This window comes from Corvus brachyrhynchos, unplaced genomic scaffold (genome assembly GCF_000691975.1).
Source record: "Corvus brachyrhynchos isolate BGI_N302 unplaced genomic scaffold, ASM69197v1 scaffold60, whole genome shotgun sequence".
In the NCBI taxonomy this organism is placed as follows: domain Eukaryota; kingdom Metazoa; phylum Chordata; class Aves; order Passeriformes; family Corvidae; genus Corvus; species Corvus brachyrhynchos.
The window spans coordinates 2,748,752-2,758,658 of record NW_008236767.1 but is presented as its reverse complement, the minus strand read 5'-3'; positions in this window follow the sequence as shown (position 1 = coordinate 2,758,658).

Here is a 9,907-nt window from a genome sequence, read left to right as displayed (position 1 = left end):
ACCAAATGGACTAAAAAAAAAATATTAACAATTGTTTTGTAATTATCTTGGCAGCACATTCACTGCAATTACAAGGAAATTGCTTTTAACCACGTTTTATGGGTTTAATTTTCTGTTCAATTAATGCAATTGTTTTGCAACTGTTAATCTTAACTTTAGCTCAGATACTTAATACCAAGGGAGAACAAATTTTTACGGAGCTTTATGGAGCTGATTCGTTGCATGTATCATAAAGAGATTGGGTTGTTATAAAATGAAGGAATTCTTTATTAAACAGTCAGCTTTGCTGATCTTAATTGCAAGCTGCATCTCTACACGGCACCTGTACATTCTGATGTGTTGTCATAACCCTCAGAGCTATGTAAACAAGCAAGTCCTGTCGTGTTGCTGGCTGACTCCTGCAATCACAGAGACAAAGTGATCTCCAAGGAGTCAGGTATACGTACGTACATTTAGGGAAAAAAAATAAAAGAGAAGAAAGAAAGTAAAGAAGGAAGGAGCAGTAGTTAAGCAATAGGACTTTTTTTTTAAATATCTGTTTCATGGGGAAGACAGTGAATCATTTAAAAACTCAAAAGGATTACACGACCTCAGAAACTCAAATGGAATACAAGTGCATCTGGACAGCTGAATTCCTGATTCCAAAGCCAGTTTCCACAGGTGCTGGGGGATTCTGGTTTCCACAGAGGTAAAACTAGCACCTCCAGGAAAAAGCCCATTTCAACATCTACAGTTTTTCAATCCTGGTTTGAAACTGGGGCTCTCCTATTTTCTCGAGGTAAATTTTGAAACATGCCACAGTTCAGTAACAGTTCCTCTGGTTCATCCACAGGTTTTTAGAAGAAAGATTTATAAGTCAGTGCTGTGCTGGTAGGAGTATGAGCAGACAGATTCCTAGCTGGCATAAATCAGCATCATTCCACCACAGTATATTGTGCAACATTGATTTACACCAGCTATGAAATTAGCCCACAGTGCTCTGCCATGAAAAAAAATATAACTCCCGGCAGCAGTAAGGAGGTGAAAACCTTCAAGCTAGCCTGATATTTATCTGTCTGTACCAGACAGATTTTGATCACTGTCACATTCCCCTTTCATTTATCCAGCTAGTGGTCCTTGGCTCCAGAGGGGAAATTTTCAGAAGAGACTAATATTAGACTGAACTGCTTACACAGTGGGACCAGTGTGAAGCTGAAGCTAAGTGGTTTACAAAATCTTGGCAGATTCTATTCATTCCCAAGTTACAATATGCACCCAGTTCTATTTCTGACAGAATGTGATGCACCCAGAGAAAAAGTGGACTCCCGGGGAAAAGGTGCAATTTCAGGAAAGAGACTGAGTCTGGTGGTGTGTCTGTAGGTGTATGACTAGATAAAAAACAAATCAAGACATTTTGTATGGTCATCTCTGCCAGAGTTTCAGTTGGCCAGTTCACTGTCCCATGCTTCAACCCTTCACATCTGACAAACAGTAAACATCTCTGTGACATTCTCTCAATCCCTTGTGATATTGGCTTTGAGCTTCAGAGATGTGCAAAACTTCAAGAAATAAATATCCTGTAATTTACTGTACCTTTATCTGCAGCACTTAATAATCTAAAAGCACTTCTTGTCAGAATTAAAATATTGAGGTAAGCATAAAAGTTATGGCTCTTCTGGCTCTAATGTATGCACCGTGGTGTATTCTTCTATTTGATCAAACCATCTGCAGCAACCAGGAGAAACTACTTGCTTGTAAGTTCAGACTTTGCTTTGAAATAGCCAAAGATTTCCAGTCTCTGGAATCAGCAGTGTTCTTAAACACTTTGAGAGCCACTGAAAGATAAACCCTTTCAAACAGTAGTTATTCAAGCCTTGCAATATCTGCCCACAGTACATTTTCCTGTGCTGTACTGTGTGATTAAAGTTTCTGCACATCGTTTTCGTATTGATGTCAATCAGAAATTATGCCTTCATTGCTCTCATCTCAGACTTTCTCAATACCTTTTTCCTTGGGTCAAAATTCCTTAGGAAATGCACAAAAAACAGTATTAGCAGACACTGCTTGTTTTTCTTTTTTTTTTCTTCAGTTTTTCACCTTTTTTCGGCTTTTGCTTTGTTTTCACCCAAAAGCAAAGCAAAATACAATCCAACAGTTTGCTGCCTGGAGACACAGGCGAGGAAAGTTGGCTCCAGCCACATTTCCAAGCCCGTGCCTCCCTGGAAGCCCTGTCTGAGGGCTGCCGCACAGCTGTGCACACCTGCAAGGTGCTGCGTGTGCAGCTCGGGGAGGTGCAAATGTTAATGTGAGTGCCCCCCTGTGGTACCGTACTGGCAGCTGAGCCTCGGGAAAGAAAAGCCACTTGTTACCCTGCAATAACCTGTTCTTGCAGAAAGCATCAGGTTTCACGGCAGGTTGGCTTCCCTGTGCACTACGAGCAAAACAATTAGAATAAGCTGTTGGAATCACCCCTGCTAAAGCCAATCTGGAAATGCTCCTAGGAGCATGGGAACGAAGCGGTGAAGCTCTTCACAGTGTTGAAGCAGTATTGAACAATGTCATTAAGGGCTGGGTTCAGCCACAGTTGTGAGTTATTATGGTTTGTTTATTGTTAGCACTGCCTGGCCAGGCCTTTGAGGCAGAAGAGCTTAGTGTGTGAATGGCAGCATTTGAGTGAGAGTCACCACCGCCAATCACTTTTGATCCCAACAAAGCTGTGCTCTTCAAAGCTGGATGACAGGGATAGAGGGCCCAAATGTGAAAACAGCTTCTAGGCAAGGGAGGCATCAAAATTCCTCAATCAGCTCTAATACCCTGAATTAAGCTCGGACAATCTTGTAGCTGCTCCTCTAACCGAATGCAATGGCAGCAGAAGCGAGCGGGAGTGAAGCAGCTCCAGGACAGCTGGGCCATGTGCTTGAACACCACTTCCCTTTCCCCAGTATGGTGGGGAGCCACCACATGGCCTTCCCCAGTGTAAGGCTGCTTTAGTCCATGGGCCTAACTCCACCAGAGCCCTTCCCCTGAGGCTGACTGGGGCAGAAAGGAAGGAAACTTGGACCCTTGCAAGGCCTGTGACTTTTTGCTCTTATTTCTGTCACCTGCTTTAGAAAACAAGATACTGTGTTCCCCTTCTTTGAGAAAAGGATAACGGCTCCAGTTTGGATCAACACTCTCCCTTCCTAATCTTTCCACCCACTTGTGTTGAGGGTGACCCTAGGTTCTGGCTCACACCTTGGGCAGTTGCAAAGGGCCAATCAGCCCTGCTCCTTTTCCTGGGACCTCTTGGTGACAATGTCCCTCACGTCACTTGTTCAACTGCTGACTTTTTGTTTGCTACCAGTAGTGTTTTAATCCATGTCTCCAATCAGGAATTCCAACAAATAGGTCAAATGCTCTCAGTTAGGGAATGGTTCTACATGTAGTGGAATGCAGTAAAGAATTGGGGGGATTTTAGCCTACACTAGTAGACAATTTAATTTTTATTCTCAATCTCAATTGTTCTCTGAGAATCATGTCTGAGACCTTGAGCTTTCACTACTCTTAATGACAGCCTGTGTGAAAAGCACCCCGCCTTTTTCATATCTTCCTTTGGATATTGTGTCAAACTCAGAACCCAGGTTTGAAAATGTTGCCCATACCTATTTACTCATCCTTGTAATTAGATAACAGTGATGGGAGGAGTTCATCTGTCTCACAGGATTCAAGTAAGGGCATGTCCACTGCCTTACTCTGGAAATTACTCAGCCTAAAAGCCTTGCTTTTCAAATGTTTTTCTTGACAATCAGGTGACTTAAAAAGCTTGTTCTCTTTTCAATTCAAAAGTCATTTCATTATCTCTTCTTAACCTTTTTGAGAAGCATCTCAGCATTTGAAGGAACTGTTAGACCAATAAGTCTGGATTATGAACTCCACAGAACAAGTTTCCAGACATTGCCTTGACAAAGAATCTCAAGTATTATTTGTAGATGTTCCTTTTATTGTCTCTTGTGTCAGATATCACTCTACCCCTTCCTAGAATTTTGTCTTTTCTGATCACAGAAAGGGAGACTCAGTTACTGTCTATTTTGGTGCATATATTAGGGTGTGGAGATCCCCCAGGAACTACTTCATTATTGGCTTAATTGCTAGAAAGCTCCCAGATGGCAAGCAATGTATTTTCAGTCACTACCAGACTAACGTCACTTTGAACAAGTAACCTAGAATGGTATCTCATCATCAATCCACTGAGCCATCTCATCCCCATAAATATAGTTTCACTTAACAAAATGGCATTTGAGGAGTAGTTAATCCAGTTTATACTTTAATCTCTTTTGGTAATTAAAAGGAAAAAATCAAAGCAGCAAAATATTGAGGGGTACAAGCAATATTCTCCTGCTAAGGATTTCAGTAAAAATACGTTTCAGGAAGGAGAAGAGGAGAGGAGAGGAGAGGAGAAGAGAGGAGAGGAGAGGAGAGGAGAGGAGAGGAGAGGAGAGGAGAGGAGAGGAGAGGAGAGGAGAGGAGAGGAGAGGAGAGGAGAGGAGAGGAGAGGAGAGGAGAGGAGAGGAGAGGAGAGGAGAGGAGAGGAGAGGAGAGGAGAGGAGAGGAGAGGAGAGAGGAGAGGACTGCAGTTTATCTGATTTAGGCCCCAGAAATCATTGCCTCTCTTTTTACATCATTTGTTCTTAAATATATTAAAATTATAGGGTCAGATCATTCCACAGTTTAATGTCTTTGGCCAAAATCCATCTTATATGACAAAAAAGATCACAAACAAGATATCTTCTAGTAAAAACAAATATGGACTGATATCTATTAGGGCACTATACCAATGTATTTGTGGAGGTCCCAGGAAAACATCTGAACCATCTTTCTTCCGTGCCAATAATTACTGTGATTTGAAGAACCATAGAGAAGAGTGACATATTCAAACACTGGCTCCAGAACTGGGAGGTTTTGGAGCGGTGGGAGAAGGTGTAATTGTTCAGTAACATCTGCAAGAGAGGAAGAAGAAAATAAATCTTGAAGGATTTTGAGCATGATCCAGATACTAGTAGGGCAATGCAAGACCAGTTTACAGCATAAGCAAACACAAAGATATGTGATCTGTTTTCATGAACAGGTGAAAATGCAAATAATATTTTACAGTGTGTAAGGTAGAAAGCACAGTAGGCAAGATTATTTCTGTGAGCCATCTACCCACCATACCAAGTCCACTTCATAGACCTGTTTTCTTGCATAATGGTAAGAAGCCCCCCCCAAACAATTCTGTGCCTCCCAGGAAAAGAAAGGTCATTCTCCAACACAATCCAGCTTTTTTTCAATTCTATATTAGAAGTGTCTGCGATGTTTTGTCTGCCACTATGCTACCTGCACATCAGTGACAAAACCTGCCTTGCCCTTAATCAGAGAAGGTTTAAAATGTTCTTGAGCAATACTGACTGTGTAAGATAGCAAAAGGGAATCATTAAATGACAGCCACTATCCTTTCCCTTGTATGCTGGAGGGAAGTATTGTCACAGCATCTCAGAAATGCTTCTTGGAGGGAAAACCTCTGGAGGTTGTCTACACCAGCCAGAGACAGCGGCTAACACTGTGTCAGGTCAGCTGGCACTTTGCTACATGAGTCTTGAAAACTGCCACAGGTGGCAATTTTACCACCACTTGGGGTACGATGTTCCAGAGCACACTACCTGCTGATGAATAAACTTTTCAGGGTTTTGGTCTGAACCTCCCCAGTTACAACTTTCAATTCTCTCCCTTAGAAAGGCTATTTGCTCATGTAGCTAGCCTAGTTGTCTAGTAACCAGTAAGCAGCTGTCTGAAAAGAGTTTGGGTCTTTTGATACCTCTACCATTTTCTTTTCAGCAATTGTAAACTACACTTGATAAGCTCTTTTTTCCTCTCTGTAAATGAAACAAGTCTATGTCTTCCTTATCAGGCCATGTGCTACACCACCTTTTGTATGTTTGTGGCCTGCCACTGGACCTTACTCTATGTCTCAGTATCTCTCTCTAACTGGAGAAACCAAATCCAGCACAGTATTTCAGGGGAAGCCTCACCAATGCCAAGAAGAGATAGTTTCATCAATCTGTTGTCCAAGCTCATCCTAGTGGCATGTGGTTTCCCCTACTGCAAGCACGCTGCTGGCTTGAAGGCAGTTTGGCTGTTTCCCAGCCTCTCAACTCCCATCTGCACTGATGCAGAGGGTTACCACACTACAGATGCACAACCTTACACTTCATGCAGCTTGCATTGCCCAGATCTAAAGTTTCTCTTGGCCCTTGCGGCTCTGCCACATGGTGTGTCAACAACTTCCCCAATGCACCACCCTCCACAGATCTCCAGAGGGTGCATTTAGTCAAATCATCCAGGTCACTGATGGAGATATTAAATGAGTAGTCCTAGTATCAGCCCTTTGGGTACTGTAATAGTTGCTGGCCACCAAGCTGTCCTCAGGACATCAATTACCATTCTTGGAGCCTCCCAATCCTGCTAATTTTCAACTCCTCTAATAATCCATCCATTCCATATTGACTGAAACTACAATTTTAAATGCTGTGAAGGTGGACTCAAAAGCCTTTTCACATACATTCCGTTCCCTTTACTTCCATGAATAGCGATTTCATCATAAAATCCAATCACATTGGTGAGGCATAGTACCCTTACTATTTCCATGTCTACTGTTTCTCTTTATTTTCTTGTTTCTCGTGTATCTGGAATAGGAGTCCGGGAGGTTGTGCTCCATGGTTTATCCAGACACTGAAGCAGAACTGACTAGTAGTTCCCCAGATCGTCCTCTTGCTCTTGTAAAGCTGAATTCACTGTTAGTCTTTTCCCAGCTATCAGGAACCTTCCTCAGTCACCATGAGTTTTCACTGAGGACAGGCAGCAATCTTGCTATCCTGTCTGTACCCTTAACACATTTTTGTGCATCCCACCAGCTTCTCCCTAAATTTTGCTCCCCTGCTGTTGACTGCCCCTCCCACTCCAATTTATACCAGTATGCACAGAGGTCTGGGTGAGGGCACTTCCTTTGAAGGATGAGACAACAAATTTATTGAGTACTTCAGCATATCCCATGGCATGAAGTGTAAGAACCTCAGCCATTTTTTATATGGTGTGGTGTTGCCTCTCAGCACAATCTCAGGATCAGTCCTTGTATGGTTGCTTAGTACTTTACATCTGGAGATGAAAATTATCATGGAGGTGGTCTTTTAGCCCTGCATACAGCTTAGAATGTAACGGCCAGTAGCCACTATCTACAAAATCCCCAAAATAAGGCAACACGTCAGGTGGAGCTGGGGGGATCACACAACTCTCCCATTCTGCACATCACTGAATGTACAGGTCTATTCAAAGGGAAATTTCCAAAGGAATAAAGCAAAGTAGGCCGCCACTTTCCCCTTTGAAAATCAGTAGGTATTGCCATTTTCAGCTACTAATGTAGGTGTTTAATTTAGAAAATTAGCTTCCTGTGTGATCAAAGGAGAGAAAGGCTTCCAGGAGGCAAGTCAGAATACCTATAAAGGTATGTCTCTACTCTGACAAAGCTAGGAGTTTGAGTGGGAAGGGGTGACTATCTTCTTAAGCGTTTTTTATACGTTTTATATTTTTGAAAAGCCCAATCCAGTATTTGTACCAAAAGTGCAGTGCTCTTACTTCAGTCCAGTTTCAAATGTCATACCCTCTCACTTATTAAGCTAAATTTCTCTTACAAAATGCTCAAATACAATCTGTTGCTCCACAACTGTCTTTTTTCCACAAGTGAGAAAATAGAAGCAAATACTTTATGTGCTAGTCCCTAGATAATTTTTTTTTAAAGAGGTCTAAGTAAAAGAATGATAGATAAAAGTTGGATGTTCCCAGCATATTGAAAAAGAAAAAAAATCCTGTTTATTTGTCATTTTTGGAAAGGAGAACATGACAAGCATGTTTGATGTGGAAGAAAAGCTTGTTTGTAGATGCTGGAGAAATTATCCAAGGACAGTCCAATCGTATAAAAAATGACCCCTGCATTACGGCCAAGGTCAGTGAGACCTAGAGCAACCTGCCACAAAATTGTAGTTTTGTCTGCTTGTTTGGGCCATTTCATCCCTTTTCTCCATTTCCTTTCAGTGCTTTGGAGACAACTAACACTCCCCCACTTCCAGTGTACTTGGCACTTTACCCAAGATGCCTGAAAATCCCTCAGAAGGATGATATAGACCTTATGAGGTCATTTTTTTCCCACTCATTCTTTGGAGGGAGTTATGAAGGGATGATATTGTACTGCATCAAGTGACAGATGCTATCATTTTTTTGCTAGTTCTCTCTCTGACTCATTTGCTAACTTCCACAAAGTCTAAGTACTTCAGCTGTTTATGCTTTGTACAGTCACAATTAGTCGTATCCTGCTTTGGGTTTATCTGCTGCTATCCACTTAAGAAAATCTGCTCCCCGTCTCAAGGCTCTGAGATCTTACACCTGCATAAAATACCACAGTTGAGAACATGAGGTATTATACAGTCTTTATGGTTAATATTCTCATGAAAGCACTTTTATTGCAGTGCAGTTCTGTTCTTTCCTCTCTCTCTAACTCAAGGGAATTTGAAGCTGCTCCTTGAAAAATTCACAGGCCACATAAAACTACCAGTGGCTTCAACTGGAGCCGGTTAAGTACATCAGAGGAATGAAAAACTGATAAGAGAGGGAAAGAATAAGACTGTGTTTTCATTTGTACATTAATCACACACTCCTCATCACTCACCTTTTTTGAATTCTTGATTAACATCAAATGACCTTAATTATATGGTAGTCTTTTTTATCTAGGAAATGAAATACAAATAAGACTTAGTAACAAAAAAAGACAACACCAAAAGTAATAATCACAATGCAAAGACAAGCGTCTTAACCACCTTCACTAAACTCCAAAGACAGAGATGCTGCAATTGTATTTATGTTGTAGACTTTAGGAATTAGTATGTGAAAACCTATGGGAATCACCACATGGAGAGCAAAAAGACAAGGGCTTATTTATTCTCTCTTTCTCCATGTCCATAAAAACTATGAATGCAAGATTCAAGGTGGTAGTCTACAGTAGATTTTCATTTTCCAACAGTGTTTTAACTTTACTCAGAGCACAAAAATCTCTTCTGCTACAGTTACATTTGCCCAGTTATTTACTCTTCTTAACACTGAGTTCCTACCAAGAGAAAAATGTCACAGAAAAGAAGGGTGTGCATGAACTTAAGCATGTGAGCATTTATCAGCAGCTCTGGCTTCCCCCTTAGCACTGACCACTTCATCTAACCTGGGGTAACAGCTGCATGGCCCTCCATTGCCCTTCCAGCCCAAAAGATCACGTTGCTTCAGCCTGTTCCTGAGTGGATGTATACCTATGAACACATATGGACACTTAGTGCATGCACCATAGCCACACATATACATTGTGCAGTCAATTTACCCCTTGAATGACTTGACAGAGATAGGACATGGCTAAAAGTTAACTGAACGAAGTAACAGGAAGAGCCAGTGTTTCATATGGAGGGGATGGTATGGAGTGAGTTTTTATGTCATCAGTATAATGTTAAGAAATCTTACCTCATTTCCTTAATTAGGCTTTTCCAATTGTGCCTATAGCTCAAAAGATTTACTTATCTGAGCTCGAAAGGGTGGAGTGTTTTGGCAGCCACATTATGTTGCTTTTAATTGAGGGGTTTGGCTGTCTGGTTACATTTCTTTACTATACCTAATGTTGTGAATGTTATATAATAACTTTGGTACAAATCTTTTTTCTTGGTTTCTATATTCAGTGAAATCCAGACCAAAGTGCCACTGAGACACTGACATTTTATTTTTGACTAGCAAAAATGTAAATTTGCCTGCTCTCCACATGAGAATTTATAAGCTCTGCAAACTTCCAGGTTTTTGTGGGGATTTAAAAGTGTAGAAATGATCAAATTCT